This window comes from Lutra lutra, chromosome 17 (assembly GCF_902655055.1).
Source record: "Lutra lutra chromosome 17, mLutLut1.2, whole genome shotgun sequence".
Taxonomy (NCBI): Eukaryota; Metazoa; Chordata; class Mammalia; order Carnivora; family Mustelidae; genus Lutra; species Lutra lutra.
Genome location: NC_062294.1, coordinates 29,643,132 through 29,665,832, shown reverse-complemented (window position 1 = coordinate 29,665,832; position 22,701 = coordinate 29,643,132). Strand labels below are relative to the sequence as shown.

Genomic DNA, 22,701 nt, shown 5'->3' with positions numbered 1-22,701 from the left:
TCAATTGTTGTAAAACTTGCTGTGCCCGTTCTGGTGAGTCACAAGAATGACTGAGCTATTTACGGAATACCAGTGTCTAAGGAATGCCATGCTGGGGCAGCGGGGCTGGGGCAGAGCATTCAATTCTCCTTAGATAGTCTGCATTCTGGCTCCCAGCGACTTTTCAGAAAAGGTGTCCCCTTGGAGGTCTTCGCTTTGGGAAGGCTCAAATTCAGGCCAGGCTATACTCACAAATCTCTCTCTCTTTTTTTAAGATTTTATTTATTTATTTGTCAGAGAGAGAGAGAGCGAGCGAGCACAGGCAGACAGGCAGGCAGAGGCAGAGGGAGAAGCAGGCTCCCTGCCGAGCAAGGAGCCTTGATCTGGGACTCGATCCTAGGACGCTGGGATCGTGACCTGAGCCAAAGGCAGACGCTTAACCCACTGAGCCACCCAGGCGTCCCACACAAATGTCTCTGAAGAGAGAGGCCGGGCCTACCTGTGAGGTGGGGGGGGGGACTGCGCGTGTAAGTGCGCGCCGGCGGTGCGTAAGCGGTGGTTATGGTTACGGGGAGTGAGCTGTCAGTCATGCATTGACTCAGCAAATATTTATCGAGTGCCTAGCTGGTAGCAGACACTATCACAGGCCTGGAGGTTATAGAGATGAGTAACATTTGACTGAGGAAAATGTATTATGCAATAGCATATAATTAACACCGTGAAAGCGTTTCAGTCGGGACTCGGTGCAAAGAAAGTGGAAAGAAAGGAAAGAAAGTGGCCCGCTCTCCTGGAGTGTTCTTGTGTGACTGTCATTATTTGCCCGGCCATTGTGGGGGAGCCTGCTCCTTTGTGAAATTGTGCTGGCTGCAAGTGGGACGGGAGGGATTTGTCCCCGGAAGGGGTGAGAAATGGGTGGAGAAATCTATATGCGATTAGGGGTCACAGGATAAAATCTGGGCTGTTTCTTTCCAGAGGGAAATGCGGAGGGAGGGTGGGGGGAGAAGGGTTGCTTTCTTTCTTAATGATAAATAGCGGGGGTTGCTTTCTTTCAGAGCAGATTTCTTTAACATGGCATGGGGGGTGGGAGCATAGATTCTGAAGAACCCCAGGCGGGTTCTTCCCTCTCTTCCTACTTTCTTTGCACAGAATCCCAGCATAAACTCTGGAGCAGCATTTATCCTACTGTATTGCATAATACGTGTCTATAACTCTAGGTAATTACAGGCAAGTTACTTAACCCCTCTTGAGCTCAGTTTTCTCATTTGTAACTTGCACAGGGGATAAATAGTATTTCATAGGGCTGATGAAGAAATCCCATGTAAAACACCCCAGAGCAAGTACCTAGGAGCTCAGAAAAAATTGCCCACCCCCCTTTAGATCAAAATCGAAAGGTCGAGAATAAACCCGGCCACATTCATCCTCGGAGAGCATGCCTCCATGTGAAACCCCAGCCTCATGGTAGGGGCCCCGCCTCGCTGAATTTGTGTGGGGATGGCAGATTTTGCCCTGTGCTTAGGCCCTGCGCTAAGCACCGTCACATGGAATTGACAGGCAGAGGCCTGAACTCCAGCTTGAATCCTGTCTCCAGCTGGCTATTAACTCGGGGCCTGTCACAGACACTCAGGGTCTCAGCAACTTCATCTCAGAGAGAAGCAGCTCGATCCAGGTGACCTGGAAGGCACCTTCCCGCTGGACAAGGTGCGGCTCTGTGAGTCGGAGCCCAGGGAGCAGCTGGATGTGGGGTAGGTGTTACCTCCTGATGGCTTCACCTTTCTCCATCCACTGTCCTTGAAGTCTGCAGTTGTGCTCCCTGGAGTAAGAATAGCAGCTCCCATGACTGGTGACCATTAGGCGCCAGGGTTTTAAATGGTTCGGGAGGTGAGAAAACAGAAGCAGAGAGACACAGAGTAGCTTGCCTAAGGCAACACAGCTAATGTTGGGAGTGGAATCGAAGCCAGCCCGGCCCAGCTCAGACCCAGGCTGGAAGGCCACTGCAGGAACAGCAACAAGGCTTTACAACGTAGGACTCAGAGCCCAGGCAAGATCCTACCCCATGTGGAGGAGGTCATGTATATACCCGTGGGCACTTTTTAGTTGTGGGTGCCCCGCTCTCTCTGAAGAAGTAATTTCCAGCCCATGCTTTATGAATCTCCCAGCCAGAAGTTTCTTCAAGGAATGTTACTACCTTTTTCAGCTATTCCCTCTTTTGTGTTGTACAATCTTTTAGAAAGTGGGAGTAGGGGCGTCGATGACAATGTCAAAGTTTAGCCTCCCAGAATCTGTAAATCCTCTAAGTGGAGAAATTTTGAGTCCCAGTTGATTAGTCAAGGCTGATCTGAGTGGGTCCCCTTAAGGTGAACAAGGAGGTTGTGTCTAGTCTATGATGGGTCCGTCCCCTGCTGTACAGTGTGTTCAAGTCTAGGAAGCCATGTACTGCGCACGGAGAGTCACCATCTTACTCCCTCTTTCGATGTCCCCAGTGCATTTTACCAATTTATGCTGTAACGTATATCCCGGGTTACAGATAAAAGTTGCACTCTGCATTCAGCAGAGGCAGTGATGGGGGGGAGAGGGGGTGGGGAACAGTTCTGCCGGCCTGTAGGGGACACTGTTGTATCACACATCAGAATGAGTCCCAGCCTCTTGTCTCAGGACAGAAAACAAAACAAACAAATCAAAAACCAAAAATGGGTCAATCACCTTCACATTACTTATTGAAATTATTTGAGTGACTCCCGTGTGTTTAGAACAGGCACTGCTTTCAGGGTATCGATCAGGCCTTTCCGTATCTGTGCACGAAAGGAATAGTTTAGCGTTTCTGTCCAGGGTGGGAGTGATTGACACTTTTCTGATTAGCTTTCTCTCCATACTGTCCTCTGGACAGGGTACTTTTTAGTTCAATAAACCGTTAGGTGTAGTGGACTTATCTTCATTTTTCACTAAGACATGTCCACGTCAAGTTGAAATGCTCGAGTTCTGTTGTATTCTAAATAAATACCGTCAGCCTTTTGAAGGGCATTTTGGAAGTTCTGAGTCTCTTCTTTTTATCCATATCTTTTTTCTTTGCTGAAGAAAGGGGAAAAAAAGATGCTGTTTACCAAGAAAAGGAAGTCATGTCTATGAGGCATGCCTGTGTAGGGCTCGCTGTGAACGCCAAGAAGCTCGCTGCCCGACGCTCAGCCCGGCTCTCGGTTCGGCCTGCCTCTCTTTCCACACTGCAGACAGCCTCCGTAGCCGTCCAGGTGCCCTGTGGCTTGCCAGCAAAACCTCCACCCACCCACCTCCCCCTGGCCAGCTCTGGCCCCTTCCCTCCTAGAAAGACAGGGCCCTGGAAGGTGATCGTTAGTTAACCCTCGGAAAGCCGAGGTGCTGCTAAGGCAGCGAGTGCCGTAACGATTTTGTTAGCTGCTTCATTTCCAGTTTCACCATCAATTACGCCATGTGTTTCATCCAGTCGCTGCTACCCTCCCAGTGTTAATTATAACCTACAAGACTGTTACAGTTAATTTTATGGCAAGCATATTGTCTCTTCAAGGCTCCAGAGCAGCTCATAAATTATCGTGAAGGTAAAAGGTAACTTGGGGAACTAGTTAGGAAAATTCCATCCATCTCGCTTAGGCGCTGCAGCTGCTACTGTCAGCTGCCCGGCCGCCGCCTCGTGAAGGAATTATGGCGGGTCAAGTTGAAGAGGGTAGGCCCAGGCTGTCACCGAGGAGGAAGGCTGTCCCGGCCCTGTCAGGCGAGTACCTTCTGCCAATCCCTGGTGGTTTCACTTCGCAGGCAGGAAGAGGCAGGCCGCACAGGTGGATGGTCCCCAAGCTGTCTGTATTCATTACTTTACAGAAACTTGTTGTAGGGAGGCAGGTCTGGAGACCTTTCCTCTTCTCTGTTGTCATGATGTTAGGCATCATCTGCAAAGTGGGAGAGAGATAACTCTATAACTATAAACTCCGGCCTTGGGCCGGGGGACGGCAGGCGGGGGCGGGGGGCGGGCGTCTGCACAACCTCCCGGCAGTCCCCCCGCCCCCGCCTGCACCCCCATGCCCACCCCCCGGAAGGACCCGGGGCTTCGACGAGCCTGTTATGGGTGGTGGTTATTGTTCGCATAATCTGATAAAGTGAGATTTCGCTGTGAACGCGTGTAGTCCAAAATTGCCTACTAAATAAATTAGCAGGTTATCTTATTGGGATAATAAACACACTCTTTCCTGTTTTCCTCACACGAAGTCTGAGCTTTCCATTGCCACCCTCAGGGCACTGGCATTATTATTTTTAATGACTGAACATAGGTCTTTCATTTAGCTTGTTTGCAGAGTGACTGTAAATGATCTTTGTGCTGTGGGTTGTTCGTTTGAAATTCCGCGTGGTAGGCTCGCTCAGAGAGAGAGCTTTGAGTGGCCTCTGAGAATCTTCGAGCAGCTCCTCGAACAGGCTGCGGCAGGGAGATCGGAGAGGGCATGTTAAGAAGTCAGGCTGCAGGCGGACATCTGCGTTCTGGTAGGAGCAGAGCCTCAGGGAGGGCACGCCAGAGCTCTGCCTCGCCCTGGAGCTGCTGCTTTCTCCCCAGGTATTTCAGAGCATTTTCGCCACTCAAAGGCTCACGAGACCATAAGGCCTAGGCTTGCGTAACCAAGAGAATGAGACTCATGTGGAGGGGATTCAGAGGCCACGTGCCGTGCTGAGATTGCGTCCCAGGTGGCCCTGGGCTTTCCCAAGGAAGTGTCCTCCTGCGCTCTTCCTGATAGCAGCACGATACCTGGATATTGTGAGTTTTCTAGTGAATTCAAGCAAGAGGTTGCAAACTCAAAGGTCCCCAGGGACTGGCAGTTACCCCAGGTGAATGAAGCTAAGGTGGGGGGGGTGAGGTGGGGCTGGATCCGTGTTCCTAGGTCCTCTAGGTTTTCAAGAGAAGTAGAAAATGAAGACTGTTTATGTACTCATGAAGTCATCTAATTATTTAAACATTAGCGGAATTTCTTTTTTTTTCATGTATTTTAAAAAATATTTTTCATATATTTCATATATTTTTAATATATATAAAAATATATTTCATATATTTTTTGAGAGAGAGTACATGCCTGTGTGTGAACTAGGGGAGGGATAGAAGAGGGAGAGAACTTCAAGTAGGCTCCACGCTAAGCACCATGCTGAGCACAGAGCCTGTGGCAGGGCTCCATCTCCCCACCCCAAGATCACGACGTGAGCCAAAGCCAAGAGGCAGCTGCTCAGCCGACTGAGCCACCCAGGTGCCCGCCCCCAGGTTAGCAGAAATTTTCCTGTTTGTACCTTAACATTCAGGCGAATTAATCAGTACCTGCCTGGAGACTGGATGTGTGGATAGGATTCTGATACAGAATGGAAGTCCTGCCTGCTCTAAACGAAAACTCTTTGCCCAAAGCTTTCTCACATTTCTCAAGAATAGAGACAATGACCCCGGCCAGGAGACCAGAACGCCATCTGGGTACTGCCTACTGTGGTCTTGTGACGTGCTTCTACTCTGCATGGGTTCTTGCTTGGAGGAAATATTTGTATGTGTGTATATTTATTTATTTATTTTGCTTCTGACTTGGCAGTCTCTTGTCTTTCCTTTCACAGAGAAAACATATGAGAGTTTCTAGAAGTGAATGAGGTGTGTGTGGTGTTCATCGTCACCACAGAAGGGGTGTCAGTAACGATGTTGGCAATTGTGAATCTGAGGCAGACTTTGATCCTTGGGGGGGAAGCGTAGGGACTCCACGATCACCATTTCTCCTGTGGCACCCTCGAGTTTGTGCCTTCTTCCCAGCTCCACCGTGGGGGAACCCAGCTGTTCTTTTGCGGCTCAGAGATGTCACGTGGTCAGAATAATCTCTTAGTCTCGCTGATCCAGACTGGGGCCCACATAGAGGTGTGGTCTGGGACGTTGTTCCGTACATGTGGATTTGATCTTCTGGAGAAGGGGAAAATATAAAAACAATTTCTTTCCTTTAATAAAAAGCAAAAAGTAAGCCTAAGCCCTGGCCGCCACTAAAGTCCACTGTTACGCATGCGCGGCTGGATTTCATCGTAAATATTTCATAAGGGCTGTTAGAATGCAGCCAGGTTGACATCACAGCCCTGACTGCACCAAAGGAGCCATTTCACTAAAATAAGCCAACATTTCTAAAGAAACATGAATTTCTAATGTAAAGTTAACATCAGGTCAGAAAACCCTCTGGAAGAAATGTCTGTATCAATGTTTATAATCTCCGCATTTATGGATTTGCAGTTTGTGCAAAAAAACTCCCAAAGAGACTTTATTTTGGTTGAATAAGACCAGCTCGTGAAATAGTCTGTATATCCAAATCCTTCCTAACCCAATGTCTTGGCAGGCTTTTGTATAAATAATGTCTTTTCCAAAACGTGTGTATTTGAAAAAGGAAGCGGGAAATTAAGTGGCACACCGTGTCTCTGGGTTGCCGTCAATTGACAGAAACCTAGAAACAGCAAGTGAGGACTGACAGTTCATTCATTCTTAGAGCAAATTACAGAGCCACGCGTTAATTTATTGATTTAATTGAGGCATGGAAGGTTGCCGTGAAGAGCAAAATGTCCACCCTCCTTTCATTTTCCTTCTTGCTTTGTGTGTGCGTGTGTGTGTGTGTGTGTGTAGTAAAAGTTCAGTTAAGCGTGCCCTATTTCTTGTGGTTGTAGGTATGTCACACAAAATAATGTGTGAGGTTTGGAGGCATTTGGCAGAAAAGAAATGAAAGGATATTCACATTTTGTAAAAACTTAATCCACGTTCACAGATGGTCCTGTTCAGGTGCAATTTTAATTATGAGGTAAAGAACAGCCCCACACAGTTGGAAGTCATCTTAATAAATGGAGAGGGGCTTTTGTCTTCAAGTGTCAAAAAGCCTTGTTACTGAGAAATTTAAATACCTCGTGTTACAGGGGAGAGTCTCAAAATGACTAGGATACTTGGAGAAAGCAAAACGCTGGCCTTCTTGTAAAGATCAAATGAGTTCACGAGAGATGTTTCTTAAGTGCGTGGTTTTGAGCTTCCTTAATATTGGTCGTTTTAGCGATAGCTTTTCCGCTGATACACGTGCACCGTGGACATGTTCACGTGATCAGAGGGAAAATAAACAGAACAAATTGCAAATAACATTAAAAAAAAATTTAATCCCAAATGGAAGTATTTCTTTACGGTTCTTAAGCTCAGAGGGCGGCTTTGCCCTTCAAGTGATCGAATGCTCCAAAGAACTAATAATAATTCAAATGCTGCTGTAACTTACAGCTTGCATTAATAACACACAAATAGAACGGTCTTCTTATTAAATATTAGTAATATAATAATGTCTTACTGTCTTTCCCTTAGTGGGGAATTATGAGGACTTCATGTTAGGACCTCAGTGTCCTGACATAGTTAATTACCCATGGATAATGGTTTTCAGCCATCGCCGTTCTGAGTGATGCAGCTTTGTTGTTGAAGGGTTATTAAGTGTTTGCAGACTCAGGTGCACTGTACCTATGCTCTCGCCTACAGAAGCAAACAGCTGTGTTTTCTTTACCATATTATACATCACATAGAGCGTCTCATTTATTATAGTGGAGCTAATGATGCAGACGCAAACCTATGTCCGGTTCTCTATGGCAATCATATATTTGCCGGGGAGATGTTAGCCTGTTTTTCATAAGTAATTAATCTTTTCTTGGACCAGATGTATCACATGAAAATGGGTTAGCGCCGGGGTCAGAATACATTTAATCCGGTCTGCAGAGATCGGGCGAGACCTCTGGATAGAGTGGCATTTTTTCTCTCTCGCAAGGGCCTCACCCTGTCTGCAGTCCACCCACCAGCACGACGCTCACGTTACTTAGGAACTTGGGCTGATGAAAGGGAATCATTTTCAGTCCTTGAGCACTGAGACAGGACTCAGACCCGAGTAAGTGCTAAGTGAAATCAGCCGAGTGACAGTCATCCTCTCTCAGTCCCTTGACAAGGCTGCGTGTTGCCCAGGCCGATAGTTGTGGGTGGCGGGTTTCTGGCAAATCCGAAATGCCTCCTGGTTCCTGCATAAGGAGGCCCTCCTGAGATGGGCCAGGGCCCAGCGCAGATACCCCTAAAGTATCAGATACACGCCCAGGGGGCACATGCGGTGTTTTCATGCATGTTTACCCCCATGAACACTTTTTAATTTTAAGAGTAATATGGTTTGTTTTAGATTAGACAAGCATAATTTACGTTTGGATCCATGGTTCTCAAATGACACCGGTGAGGACAAGAGTAACGTCAGTCTTGAAGTTTTGGGCCTAAAAAAATTTTTTTAAGTTAATGTAAAGAAAAACACTAGGAATATAATGGAGGGTGGTGGTTCATGGATAGTGCTAAAAATCATGACGAGGAATCACATCATCAAAGCTTAGGAAGCACTGGCCTCACGCACCACAGGGGTCAAGAAACACGGTTCTTGGTCATAACGATGCTGTTGATGATAAAGAAGGTGGTGATGACCGTCATCATAATTAATGAAATAGCTAACTTCAGTGACTCTTTGTTCTATACCAGGTACTCTTCTGAGTCTTTTACCCGTATGTCCTTTTCTCTCAGGCCAACCCAGTGAAGGAAGCTACTTTTATTTCCACTGTTCAGTTAAGGTACCCTAGACCCAGAAAGGCTAGGGAATTTGCCAAAAATACCATGGGTTGTAAGTGACCAAATCAGGACTCAAGCCCAGGCAGTGGGGGTCTGGTGTCCTCTTTTTAATCATGGCATTTTCCTGCATCTTGATGGATTGAGAAATACTGCCTTCTGTCTGTCCTCTGAGGAAGAAAGGCAGAGAAAGGTGAAAATACACAGCACTGCACATAACAGTGTATCTGTTACTTATGTTATATAAATAATACAGTATTGGTGTTTCTGTTACTTGTGGATATTATATATTTACTCCTGTATAATAAAACAATGCAGTAACCCTCCAGGTGTTGTGAGGGCTAACCTGAGGGGCTGCTGAGGCCGTGTCATGACTATATTCTGAGTTCCTGGCTTCCTTAGACAGCATCCTGGGTGTACACTAGAACAGATGCCTTAGAACTTGAAATTCTTTATTCAAATTGATGAAAAAAGGCACGAAGGCAGGGAGAGTATCACCTTACTCTTTCAGTTTCTGCCAGAGAGCCCTCCAAATAAGGACTACACGGGGAGAATTCACATTTATTTCTTACCGTCTAAGGGCCTCTGGAGCATAAAGTCTTTGGCACCTTCTCTCTTTCTGTACTTAGAAAAGCATCCTAATTCTTTTCCCTGTTCACTTCAAATACATAGAAACATTACCTAATCTTGTCTGAAATGTAAAGTGAAACTCTTCAGCAAATAGCAGGGTTATATGCCCAGAAAGAAAAGCCAGGGGGTTAACCTATGAAAATTAATCTCAACTCTGAACGAATGCACCAAAATGAATAAAAGAACATAGCCTACAGGACTCAGATGTAGGTGGGAGTTAGGTCTCCCAGGGCCCAGAGCAAGACCAGAGGCACACATCTGAAGCTCTTCCGTGACCCTTGCTTTATCTGGATTGAAAGTCCCAGAAAAATGCTCAAGTGGGCAAGAATTTGCATCTGTTTTTCTCATCAGATGTTTTCCTAAGCCAGATTGCCCCGTTTTCATCAGTGGTGTTTCTGACGAGTTACGTTGCACAAGGAGACTTGATTGACTCGGGTTAAGGTATGGAGAAATGCACAACTGGGCCATTTAGGACACCTGCCCAGTGCGTGTTTCCCAGCCAGCCTCCCTGTGGGCCAAAGGGCCACACAAACAATTACTAGTGGATTGTGAGGTGCCCAAGGAGGAAAATTGCAGAACAAAATGGGTGGAAGGAATTTATACTTTTGTCATTTCCAGTTGAAGCCATGGCTGAAACTTGTGTCTCGTCCCCATCGTAATCTACAACCATTTAATTTGCGAACAAGACTTCACCGCTCAGGATCTGCAGCCTTCTCCACCAGTATAATCAAAACAAGAAGCATTTGGCTCTAGAGAGTAAACGTGGTCGATCTTTGACTTCTCCGCCCCACCGTTTTCTCTCTGTCAGGCTGATATTTGGAGCCACTGGAATTGCAGGCCTTGTAATTTTGAAATATCCATTTTATCCCGTGTAATTTCTTCCCTAAGATTCCTCAGTCTAAATCTGATACAGGTAGGAGCCAAGACAAACAGTAACCGTTTATAGTCACCCAGACCAGTTTGAATTTCACCCTAATGTAAAGCAAAGAGAGTTTTTGGCTTCATTTCAGGTGTGTAACAGGGGTAGAAAATGCATTTAAAATTTAGCAGCAAATGTTACCATATGTTTCCATAACAACTGCAAACTTTTATGTTAGAAAAGTAATAATATAAACACGTAGGAATCTTGGAACAGTAAACTATTAATTTACCAAATATAAAAAATCTAGCATGAAGGGGCTTTTATAGCCACAGAAGCCATGAGGGGGCCCAGCATCCTGTGAATTTCTCCATTATGGGGCAGAAAATACTGCCGGTTGGTTTAAATGAGCAAATCTTTTAAAATTATAGGTACAGTGTCCGTTCTCCACAGCACATTTTTCTGAAACAATGTGTGGTGGTGCCAGCTATGGCTGATTTCTTTTACCATCTTGAACTAGGGAAATATCCCTGAGTAGCTGCCCCCAACGCATGTCTGTAAAGTAAGTGCAGTTTTGTTTTCTTCGTCCATAGCTTTAAACTTGAGAGTGGAGGCTGGGGTCTGGCATGGAGTGCGGTGCCCAGGGGCTGGCTCTCATGCTTGCCCAGGGAGACGTGTGCACGGATCGCTGACAAACATGGAGAAGGCTTACAGTTTTCTCTCCCACCCATTTCGAAATATAAAAGGGATGAGATTTTTCTTGGGGGAGAATAGGTCTGCTTGACCACATCTTAAGAAAGAGGAGTTAGCAACTACAGTCATTGAAATCACCCCCAAGAGCAATGCCGTGTTCTCTGATTTCTCTGTGGGGCTAAAGAAGTCATCTTCTTTTAAAGTATGTATCACCAACCTGGTGACCTGCGCATGGGTCTTTGATTTGAAAGAAGCGTGGTCCTCCCCCTGCCACCACAAAACCTACCTCAGAGCGCGGATGAGGTTTTGAAGCTTTTTCTGGAACACAGTGACGTTCCCTTGTCATTGAAGGTGAGACGATGCACCTTGGCCAGCCCTGAAATGTGCTCCACGAGGTGACTATCATCGAATATACCAGTCAGTGGAAGAGAAGAGGCGGTCAGAGGGAGGTAGGCTGTGCTCCAAAAAGGAAGCGTGGAACTCCCAAGGGGGCAGCATTCAGGACGGGCCCTGGTGTGGCTCCTGGTTAGAGGAAAGGCTGCAGTTCTCTAAATTTCAGAAAGTAGAGGAAAGAAGCACCACCCTTCCAGCCGGGGTAGCAGGTGCAACTTGGCCTCCCCAGAGCCTTCACAGTGGAGCCGAGCCAGAAGCAGCCCAGCGGGGACGTTGGTTAACGTAAGCTCGTAGTGTTCGTGGGCCAAGAATAAGATGGAGGCTTGTGTTCAAGGTGCTGAAGGAACCTGATTGGGCAGGAGTGAGGGTGGGAAGCACAAGGAAGGGTAGAAAAGAGATATTTTGTAAAGACCCGATTCATTCCCGAGTCCTTGGTGGGCCTCATTTGGGGGCACAAGCCTGATTTCCCCTGGTCATCACCTTCTCTGGCAGGTTTAGTAAGAACGTTTCTTGCATTTCTGTCCGTGCTTGGCCATGGCACAGCACCTCTTGGAGCCTTAGTGAGACAAGTCTTGAGGATCCTTAATTTGTGTCTTACTCCCCAGTGGCATGCAGATGGGTGGGGGGTTAAGAAGAAAGCAACATGCCGTTCATTCACTCAGAAGATATTTAGTGAGCACTTACTATGTACTTGGCACAGGAGCCACAAGGAGGAACAAAAGACACTGCTGGCCTCCTGCGCTGGTGGAACATAGGGTCGAGTGGAAGAGAGACTGAACACAGGTGAGCAAACAAAGAAGACAATGTCAGATGAGGAGGACTATGGAGAAAAGGAAACAGGGGAGCAGTTGGGGAGGGGCACAGAGCTTCTTAGGGACCTACGAGGGAGCCTCACAAGGCTGAGCTGGGGAGAAGGAGCCAGCCAGCCAGCCCAAAACATGGTGTCTCAGGGAGAAGGAGGTGAGAGGGGTTGGAGAGGCCAGAGGGGTGAGACCCCAGGGTGGCAGGACAGATTTCATTCCGTGATGGGGTCTGCTGACTCAGAATAAAAAGGAACCCAGATTCCATTTACAAATTTTTAAAGGTTTCCTTGTGTGCCCAGTGCTGCGGGTCAGCCTTCCAATCGTAATTATGTCAGAAAAAAGACGTTCTTGTGCTACAAAGTACGTGGTGTCAGCCCTCAGCAAAGCGTGCGCTCCTTAGCAGTTGGGAAGGTTTTTGGGGAAAGAGGGACTCAAAATGGGGTCAGGGGGTACTGAGATTGAGCACCTACTGTGTGTTGATGCTTTCTGTGTAGTTTTTTCACCTTTATTCCTAACGGTAATCCTCCAAAGGTGAGATGCTATTCTGTCCATTCTGTGGATGATGAAACTGAAGGCAGAGAAAACTAAATGAAGACAGCTATCGAGAAAACTTTAACTCGAACCAACTTAGCATGTTAGAAGAGGAACAAACCCTAGCAGGCACAACCCACTAACGGAAACGAATCCCATCTTCTATTGGATAAATAGCATCTATGATATAGGTCCCCGCCCCCAGCCCCGCCCGTGGATGTGACGAAATGTCAAAACAATAGGATCTGTGTTTGTTTTTAGAGATCTGGAGCAACAAGAGGGCTCTAGGGAGCCTGTGGTCTGTTGCGAAGCTGGTCTTTAGGAGAAAATTGGCTCAGTGAGAGGAGGTAGTAGCATCTAAGTGGCAAGAAAAGCAGACCCAGTCCCTGGGGAAGGAGAGGAGAATTAACAGAGGAAGTAGGGGCCAGGTATGACCTTGCAGGGTTGAGGAGGACGCCGGGGCAGAAAGACCCAAAGACATTGGAGGTAGAACACATCATCACTGATGTTACTTCCAGGAGGCGAGCGGAAATGCCACTAAAGGAGCCAGACCAGAGCCATGAAACAGCCAGCATTGTCCTCTTCGGTCATGGGATCTCTAACCGACCCTATTGAAAAGTTGCTTCTGTGCCACTCAGATACTTGCCTCAGGGGTCCTCTCCTTAGGGTATCTTTTGGGGCACGGCCCTGGGGGGAGACGGGTCAACTTTCCGGCACCCTTTTTTCAACTGAGGCCATCTCCCACTAAAAGTTTTCTTCTCCCCTGGCTTCAGCCAGCCTGGCATTTCTGACAGACGCATAAACAGATGCACGCGTTGTTGCTAATGACAGGTGATTATAAGAGGCACGGGGGCCAAGGTAATTAAACCACAACTTGACAGGAACATTTGGCAATGCGGTATTTCGGCATTAGAAATTTCTTTGCAGGGACGCCTGGGTGGCTCAGTTGGTTAAGCAGCTGCCTTCGGCTCAGGTCATGATCCCAGTGTTCTGGGATCGAGTCCCACATCAGGCTCCTTGTTCTGTGGGGAGCCTGCTTCTCCCTCTGCCTCTGCCTGCCACTCTGTCTGCCTGTGCTCTCTCTCTCTCTTTCTGACAAATAAATAAAATCTTTAAAAAAAAAAAATTTCTTTGCAGCACACTTTCCCTCCTTGGTTTGGTGAAGATAATTCATTTTTATTCTTGAGAATGTGGTGCTTTGAGATCTGAAACGATCCTCTCTCAACTCCTGGTTCATTGTAGGGCTCCAGAAAACGGTGACCGGAGAGAGTGTGGGGGATCTAGTTGGTGTCTCAGACTTTCCATGGTCTGCTCTGGAGCAGGAATGGGAATGGGTCTGTGCCCAAGTGCAGGGATTGTGTCTGACATATCGTTATGTCCGATTTGATAGTGATAGTACCCTGGAGAGAAACATAAATTGTTTTTATGCCACTGCAATTTCAGCTTCTCTCCCTATCACCTGGGTTTGCCTACGGTTGCTGCCACGGATCGATCAAAACATGGCTTACTCCCTCCATTCTCTTGGCCCCCCAAATTCCTACAATTAGAAGTAGGGGAAGACAAATCAGATCACTGGTAACCTCTTGTTACAAGGAACCGCAGGAGAAGCAGTCATCAAGGTCATGGTATTTGTTCATTTGTTCATTAGATATAAATGCAGTTAAAAAACACACACTATGTTCTCTTTGCTGTCAGGATCGTTAGGAATGCCTGTTTTGACACTTAGAGACTATGTCCTGCTCACTGCCAGTGGTGGCTAGCTCATGATTCTGTGTTTGAGGGAATCCGATCTTCTCTTGGATGATAGTGGATCTTCCTAGGCATAACATCAAGAGTTTGACTGGGGGGCGAGCTGTACCACTGTGGTAGCCCGCTTTTTCCTCATATAGCTAACATGGACTCATGCGCATTGTTCTGGCACTCGTCTGAAATGGGAGCTTCTCCCAAGCAGGTTCATTCATTCCTTTGCAAAACCAGCTTCTGAATATTCTTGGTCTAGTGTATCCGCAGCCTCTGGAAGAGATCAGCAAAGCAGACCAGTCAAAGAAGACCAGCTACTGGCAGGACGGCTGTGTCTTTTCCCTCGGCCCATTTTGGTTTTCTCCAGGGAAGGGCAGAGAAGGAGCTGAGTTTGTGAATCCCGGTTGGCTGATGCCAAAGGAGCACCGGGAGGTTCTGAGTCTTTGTGGGGTTGGTTCTCTCCAGCGTGGAAAGCTCTGGGCCGAGCTCTTCCATTCTGCTTCTGCTTCAGGCCGAGATCTGTGTGGAGGCAGAGGCTTGTTTAAAGCTTTGTCAGATAGGTTAAAAGGTGTCCTACCCCCGGTGTATTAAAAGAGAGCGAGAAATTAGACTCACTAAGCCTGCCATGTTCCCTCTAAAATATCAAGTCAAGATGATTTTTAAATCCGAAGTTACCAGGCTTCGGGGGTGTGACCTTTAGTGCATACAGCCCTGGAACTGGGGAAGAGGGATCCGAGCAAAAGACAGGTGGCCCACAGGCTCGTGGCCTCAGGAAACCTTCCGGCCACAAAGCACTAACCCCAAATAAATGTCCGGCCTGACTCGGAGGCCTCTGGAGTCACTGCGGAGGTCCAGGTGGCAGGCCTTTCTTCAGAGGGCCACTTCCTGCGCAGCCTCCGGCAGACTCAAGGATGACGGAGATCAGTAAGGCAGGGCCTCTGCTCTCAGGAGGCTTAAAATCAGATGAGTCCTACTGCGAATAATAACTCCTAATTGAACTTTTAATAAGCACTGAGGTGCTTTTCATGTATTATTTACTCAGTTAATCCTGAATGATTACAGAACTAGCTAGTCCTTAGTGAGAGCTGCTCCGTGCCACGTACTTTTTCGATGCTTAATGTAAACTAACTCGACTATTACAGTTTTTTTTTTTTAATTACCCCTAATTGCAACAGAAAACCAAGGCAAAAAGATGTTAAGGATCTTTCCCAAGGACACAGGGGCCCGGAGGCATAGGAGCTGGGACTCCAGGAAGTCAGGACCCCAAGGCCGAGCCTTCCGCCCCGCACCCCGTCCTCGAGACCCAGGTTAGGAACACCTTGTGAGTGTGTGAAACCCAGATTGCAGGTCTTTCTCGGGTGGGGCCGGACAGTCCTAACAGATGCTCGCTCTGGGGGGTTCTGATTCCACCCTGACCAGCAGAAGTGAGCAGTGGGAAGCCGTCACCCGAAAGCGAAAAATGAGATGTCGTATTATTAATAGAAACAGACTGCTAGGAGAATACCAATGGCCGTAATAGTCATTATTTTATTATTGTCGTTATAGCAGACATTTATGAAGTGCTTACTCTTGTTTTATAACCAGGGAACTGTCGTAACTGAACCACGGGTTATCCCATTTCATCTTTACAACAGCCCTGTGAGGTAGACACTAGTGTTCACCCCATTTTAAGGCTGAGGAAACGGAGGCACAGTTCACAAACTGGCCAGAATGAGGATTCGGTCTACCCCAGCATCATTCCAGAGCCCACACTCTCAACAGCCAGGAGAGCGGCAGACCGCTCGGGGGCTTTGGAGCCACGTCCACAGAGCTGGCAGCATACGGGCTGGCTCTGAAGGAGGAGGGAGCTGAGGGAAAGCTCCCGAAGGGAAGAGAAACATGCGAGGACCGGGGGCATGAAAGACCAAGGGTGACTGGGTGAAGAGCGTGGAGAGGTCCAGGTAAGCTGCGTGGAAAGAAATGAGGGGTGGCGCAGCTGGAAAAGTAGGTAGAAGGCCTTGGGAATGAGGACTCCATGGTGCCCAAGCGTAGGCTTTTTGCCTTTGAGCACCTGTCGGGGGCATCCTCTTGCCCAGAACTCACCGTGAGACTTCCAGACTCTTCAAGATGGCGTCGTTCTTCGTTAAAGGCACTACCGGCCCTTCTCATCTCTCATTTCCTAGTTTGAGAGTGTCATAGTCCGTTCAGAGGAGAGTTTGACTTCTGAGGCTAGCGACCCCGTGACAGCGACTCATGCCCTGCCAGGGGACAAGTGAGTTTTGTCCACAGGCCACGTCAGAAACAAATGAGGGACGTGCATGCTCGTGGGTGAGCGTGTCTGTGTGTAAATCCACATACCGGCCTCAGAAAACGCCTTCCGTGGCACCGGGGCGATGGTATCGTCAGAGCTGCCAACTTGTTTTATTTCTGATACTGCCTGGCAGCCCCCGAAGGAGGGAGAGTATGAATTTTTATCTCCCATTTACCAGACTTTCATTATATTGTGCTTACAGACACAGTGTCAGCACATAAAATGTTAAACATCACTGGTCTGGAAGAGGCTCCCATTGTCTTACCTCTGGTGCTGGGGGAGTCTTGCTAGCCTAGCTGTAGTGGTTCTGTCAGTGTAATATGACATGAAGCATTTCTCAGTAATGACAGACATTGAATATGAGTGACAGGAACTCTGACCGCGAGGAGTGGGTTCAATTACCAGAGACGGGGGGTTACCTGAGATAAAACCAAAGGGCCCAATTGTGCTCGCTTTCGACCCCTTGACTCCCAGATCCAGAACAGCGAAGACAAATGGCTGATTAACCAGCCCCTAACCCTCCTTCTGCAGTGGTAAACTTGTTTGGATTTCCCTGTCCGGGGGCGGGGGTTGAGGGGGGTTGGAATCTATGGGTGGCGTGTTTCTAAAGGAAATGTGATCAGAAACCAGTCAGGCTGGTGCTAGTCATTTTTGTCTCTTGCAAGCACAAAACCAAAACCCGTCATTCTATCTTAGAGTGGATCTAGGACACAGTGTCCAGAAATCAATACAAGATCATTGATTGCTCTCTTCCCCCCACCCCCGTCCCCGCCCCCGCCTTTCTTTTGCAAGCAGGAGCCACAAGGCTCCCCGTTCACCTGTAGTCAACCTGACGCCAGTGTCAGGGAGAGATCCTGCCATCCAAAGCTCTCCTTTTTTTCCTTCCTCCTGCAGGCTGCTGTGCTCAGTGCGGCTCTCTGCTTGTTTGTAGTCCGCTGCTTATCGCCTCCAGATAGAGTTCTAGCAAGCAGCCCAATTAAACTGTCGTGGGCCGCCCTCACTTGACTAGCTCTGCAGAGTCATTTAGCCAACAGACATTCCTGACTATTAAAAGCTAGTAGCAGCATGTCTCCAGAGCTGGAGATAAAATGAATGAAATTTGTTATTCTGGGCTGACACTTGATCCCAGCTGTTGAACTAAGGCTGTTGCCCCTGAAAGTTTTTCTTTATGGTAATTGCTGTCTGTGTTATTATTTCATAGACTAAATTGGAGAAAATTGCAACAGGTATTAAATTCTTGGAGCTAATTCGCGGGAGTTCTATTGTGCCTTCTTCCAAGGCAGATTCCGACTTCTGTTCGAGGCCGGGAAGACGGATTTTGCTAGCCAGATGCACAGGCTTGTATTTCATTATTATCAGAGACATTCCAGTTTTAGGTCTGCTCAGGCATTTATCAGCTTTACCTGAAATCTGCTTTGAAATCTACTTTTGGTGCTAATTCAGGCAGCATATGTTGGGACTGGCCCTGGGGAATTCCATGACGATGACCAATGCTGACAGTGATCAGTCTGGTTGATCCGTGACACCTCCTTGGTAGAATCATTGAGTCTCTTACATTGTATAGGCTTAGGGAAGTGGGCTGTGTGAAAGAGGACTTTGCACAGAGCCCCTTGGGAATCCACTGCTCGATGTGATAGTTCTCGAACACCTCAAGTTGTCCCGTTTCCATGAGAGCCCATTGAAGAAGGGAGTCACAGGTTTGGAGCCTCTCGGCAATATTACTGGTTCTCGCTGCCTGTTACTGTTCACTGTCTCCGCATTTCTGTTAACTTTGACCTGGTCTCATCCCAGAGTTTAGGGAAATCACCTGCAGACTTTCTGTAATAGCACATGAACCATATTCAGAGTTGGGCGCGTTCTCAGAGACTTCTTTCTTGCAGGAGATAGAGCACAGAAACCGTGTCTTTTACGGCATTCTCTTGTTTACTTAGCTCATGGTCAGCGCTGATGGCGAGGACTCTCGGCAAGATCCACAATGAAAAGTCAGATCTCGCTAGTGGTGGAAGCACTATGCTTGACTTCAAGTTCATGCTCTGGGGGGAAGTTGCCCCATGATATTGTCACTTTCATTTCTGTCTGAAGACCACAGCTAGCAGACATAGCAGAGCTCTTTCAATTTCAGGGGCATACTCCCATCTTTAGAATCCAGAGGCTTCGTCCCTGTCCCCATTAGGAAGCAGTAGACAGGCGCTACTCCTTGGTTTGATTAGAAGCAAAGGTGAGAAGCTTGATCCTCCAAGTAAAGGAAGATGGATGTAGGACTATGTGCTATGCTTGCTTCATCATTCGACTGAGACCCACACACCGGTTCACGGTCCCCTGATATGAGGATACCTGGAAGCCTATAAAGAATGATCTGAAAGTCCTACTCAGGTATTTTCTTTGCCAACGTGGACATCTGTCCTTTGAATGCCAAGAGCTAGTATCAGACTACGGTGGACGATTTACATTGCAAGTTGCAGCCTGTAGAGTTTGTGAGATCTCAAACATACTGCACGTATGGTGGTCCACATTATTTTCAATATTCATAAGCTTTGTTTAAGCTACTTTGAAAATTGAATTTGAAAACTGAAATTGAATTACTTTAATTTATGCCAAAGTTCAAAATGAGAAGTATGTGTTTTCTCTACCCACTGAGAAAATGAAAGAAGTATTAGTCTTTAATTTATATATGAAATGCACAGAATATGTATAGAGTATCAAGTATAGAATATGTTTTAAGTCCCGAGAGATTTATTTTCTTATACTCAAATCCAGTAGGAAAAGCTGGCCTTTCCTTCAGAACTAAACCAAGACTAATCTGTGTTGCATTTTTTTAAAAAAGATTTTATTTATTGGAGTGAGAGAGAGAGAGAGAGAGAGAGAGAGACTGAGCATGACCCAGGAGGAGGGTCAGAAGGAAAGGGACAAGCAGGCTCTCCGTTGAGCAGGGAGCGCTACTCGGAACTCAGTCCCGGGACCCTGAGGTCATGACCTGAGCTGAAGGTAGACGCTTAACTGACTGAGCCACCCAGGCACCCCTGTGTTGCATTTTTTAAAATAATACAATGCATGACAGTTTTAGGTATTTTTAAGCAGTATATATTCACAAGCCTACACTGACTTGCTCCCAGAGGCTGTTCAAATGCACATTCATTCTTGTCGTGGGTATTTGAAGGTCCTAATGATACCACAGAGACACAGGTAAAACTTGTTACATAATCACTGCACGTGTGCATTTCAGATCCAGAACTCATTCTCCATGTTTCTGCCTCTGTATCTCTCCAGCATGGGCAGTAAGAGCTTCTCTCCAAACCTTCCCTGGACTTAATGTTTTATATATTTTGAGTTGCTGTTGGGTCTTAGGTTGCCTCATTCTCTGTGGATTGCATGACGACCATGGTGGTGACCTCAGCAAGTGAGCCTGTGTGATCGCTTGTTTGGCAGCCGGTTATGATAAGAGGAGATATAAAAGAAGAGTCGAAATTTGGAAGATCCCTGGGATGGGGGCAGGAGAGAGGATGACTGAGATTTGGGTTCTCAAAAGGCAAAATCAGAGGAAAACAAAGACCCTTTTCGGTGGCACTCGGAATTCATACAGGTCAGTATAGTAAAAAGTTTCTTGAGATGACAGATATTTGGACGAGGTGAAGGTAATGCATAAAATGGAAGAACTCTTGAAAGTTTAGCCTGCAAATCCAGAAATAATGCCTTTCGTATGCTCCTTTTTGGAACCTCGGACCTCGTATTACGTGCCTCGTGTCCACTGTAACCTTCCATCTCCTTCTCCATAATTCACGGAGGTGGGGTATATCCTCACCTTCCCAGGGAAGAGAATGGGCCTCCTGCAGTTAAAGTCATGGCTGCCACTGACTATTTTCTTAAGTCATTTTAGAGGTGGGACTTGAACCTGGGACTGTTGCTTCCAAAGCCACATTACCTGTTTTGGATTTGTGTCTCTGTGAGATCACTGGCTCTTAACTTGGAAGTAGAACTTTAAGCAAGGAACTTCAAGCGGATTGCTAAAATTCCTCAGTTGTTCCTGATAATCCTGCCAACTCACTGCTAGGCTTTTGATCACTGCTGTTGAAACGAAACCCTGCCAGGTTATAAAACAGAGTATATTTCTTAACAATTTAAACTTTAAACCAGTTTTCATAAGGGTGAAATACTTGGAATTGGTTGAGTTCCCTGGTACAAGGGTCACTGTAGGTCTTCGTCGAGACCAGAGGCTGGCAAGCTCTTTCAGAAAAGGGCCAGACAATATTTTAGGCCCTGTGAGCCACACAGTCTCTGTCACAACTGCTCTGCTCTTACAGCGAGAAAGCTACCATAGGCGATATGTAAATGAGTAAGTGTGGCCATGTTCCAATAAAACTTTATTTACTAAAGCAGGTGGCAGGATTTGGCTCATGCGCCAAAGTTCGGCAACCCCTGGTCCACACCTTGAGGAAGAATTATGTTGAAGGGAACCAGAACACAACAAATGTTTTCTTTTTATTTATTAGTTGTTTATGCAGATTGCTGGTAAGAAAGATGTCTTCTCAGCATAATTTGAAACCCTTTTCATTGGCTTAGATTTTAAAGTTGGGGTTTTTTGTTTTTTGGGTTTTTTTTAATCTCTTCTTTAAGCACATGTTAAATGTGTCCATGTTCTTTCCATTATATGTCTTGGTTGCCTTCCCAGACTTCAAATTGCAGTGAATTTATCCCCAAAGGATGTTTGGTATCAATTCTCAAGATGCAATTTGAATGTAGTCTGTTTCTATAATGGAAAAAGGATTCCAAATCTTCATTATTTAAGTTCCACAGAAAATAATGAATCATTGAAACAGCTACTACTCAGCCCTGCTCAGGTATCCTGCGTCCTTTGTTATCTTGTCTTACAGCTTCATATCAGTTCAGAGAATAAAGGAGTATAAAGACTTAATTTTAGGGCCCCAATGGGAGGCATTAGATTATGATTTCTAGCTAAGTCATGCTGAACTCAGATTATATGATAATGGAACTTTTTTTTTTTTCACTAAGGATTTCCTAACAGGTTAAAACTACCAACCAACAAACAAAAAACCAAAGAGCAGTTTGAGTCTCAGAATTATCGATTGCAGCAACTGTCATAGTTTCCTTGTTGTTGGACCACTTCTGTGTAATGACCCCCCCCTTTGATCAGTCATCCCATCCTGTGCCACGGTGTTCTAGGGATTAGGGCCTCAGCTTCTCTTAAAGAGAAGGAGTGGTACTAGTGATAACAGTTGTAGTATTTAACGGTGCCCTACTTTTTCTTCTTGAAACTCACCGTCCTCACCCGCGAGCAGCCATGTTGGAGAGGAGGAGTGGTGCCATCAGAATGGTACCCGTAACACATCAGCTTTGTTTGCCATGTGCTCGAAGGTGCGCCTGCTGACCCCTTGTCTTACTGTAAAGTAAGGTATGCTTGTGTTCTCCGATCCAGCACTCTCCATGGGAAATCTCGAGCTACCTTCCTCATGTCTCACCTCTGTGTTTTCTAGAGCAACAGCAAGGGCCGTGGGAAAAGTTGGGCTCCTATAGTCCAAAGCCCTGCTCTCTTCAGTGAGCCACCAAGCTTCTCTGACCTTTCGGTTTCCTCTTGTGTAAAATCAGAATGACACCAACCTTACATTAGAGAGTAATTGTAAAACTTAATGGTGATATATGTGTAAGTGCTTTGTAAATTATGCTGATCGCGTCTGAGTTATTTTTACGGTTTAACTAGCTATCTGGCCCTGGCCCGGCCTTGTTCACGACGCTCCATTGCCGTCATTAAAATCACCAAATCCATAGCCCCTTCATTTCGGAGCATAACACGTGGAGTTGCCCATGTGAGCAGCAGCTTAATTGCAAATCAGCTGGGGTTGCTAGATGACAGAATGCCAGTGGGCACCGTTCCCATTGTGATGAATAAATGTTACCCCTAGAAACACAATGTCAGTACTGAAATCAACGCGTTAGATTCCCAGCCCCGGCCTTTGCAACTTTTGATATGGGGCTCATATTTGAAGCTACTGTTTGTTTTCCCAGTGTACATTTTCGTACATAGGGCAGATCTTTCTCTGGTAGCACTCTTTCAAGATCTTTTGTTGATCTTGGTTTCTGTTGCTCTGGAGAACAGTTGCCTTCCAGAAGCTCCCTAAAGTAAATGTCGATATGCCATGAGCCTGTATTTAGA

The 22,701-nt window shown here is 46.6% G+C and overlaps 1 protein-coding gene and 1 long non-coding RNA gene across 4 annotated transcripts in view; one reads left to right on the top strand and one right to left on the bottom strand.

Annotated features, from left to right (window-relative positions):
- Positions 1-22,701, top strand: part of FTO (FTO alpha-ketoglutarate dependent dioxygenase) — a 375,155-nt gene that overhangs the window by 224,150 nt on the left and 128,304 nt on the right. The gene's annotated exons all lie outside the window — the stretch shown is intronic.
- On the bottom strand, positions 13,637-17,460 carry LOC125089935 (uncharacterized). Its single transcript, XR_007124103.1, has 3 exons — positions 17,354-17,460; positions 16,328-16,403; positions 13,637-14,764 (listed from the first exon to the last, which is right to left on the bottom strand). It is a non-coding gene; the product is annotated as an uncharacterized LOC125089935 (long non-coding RNA).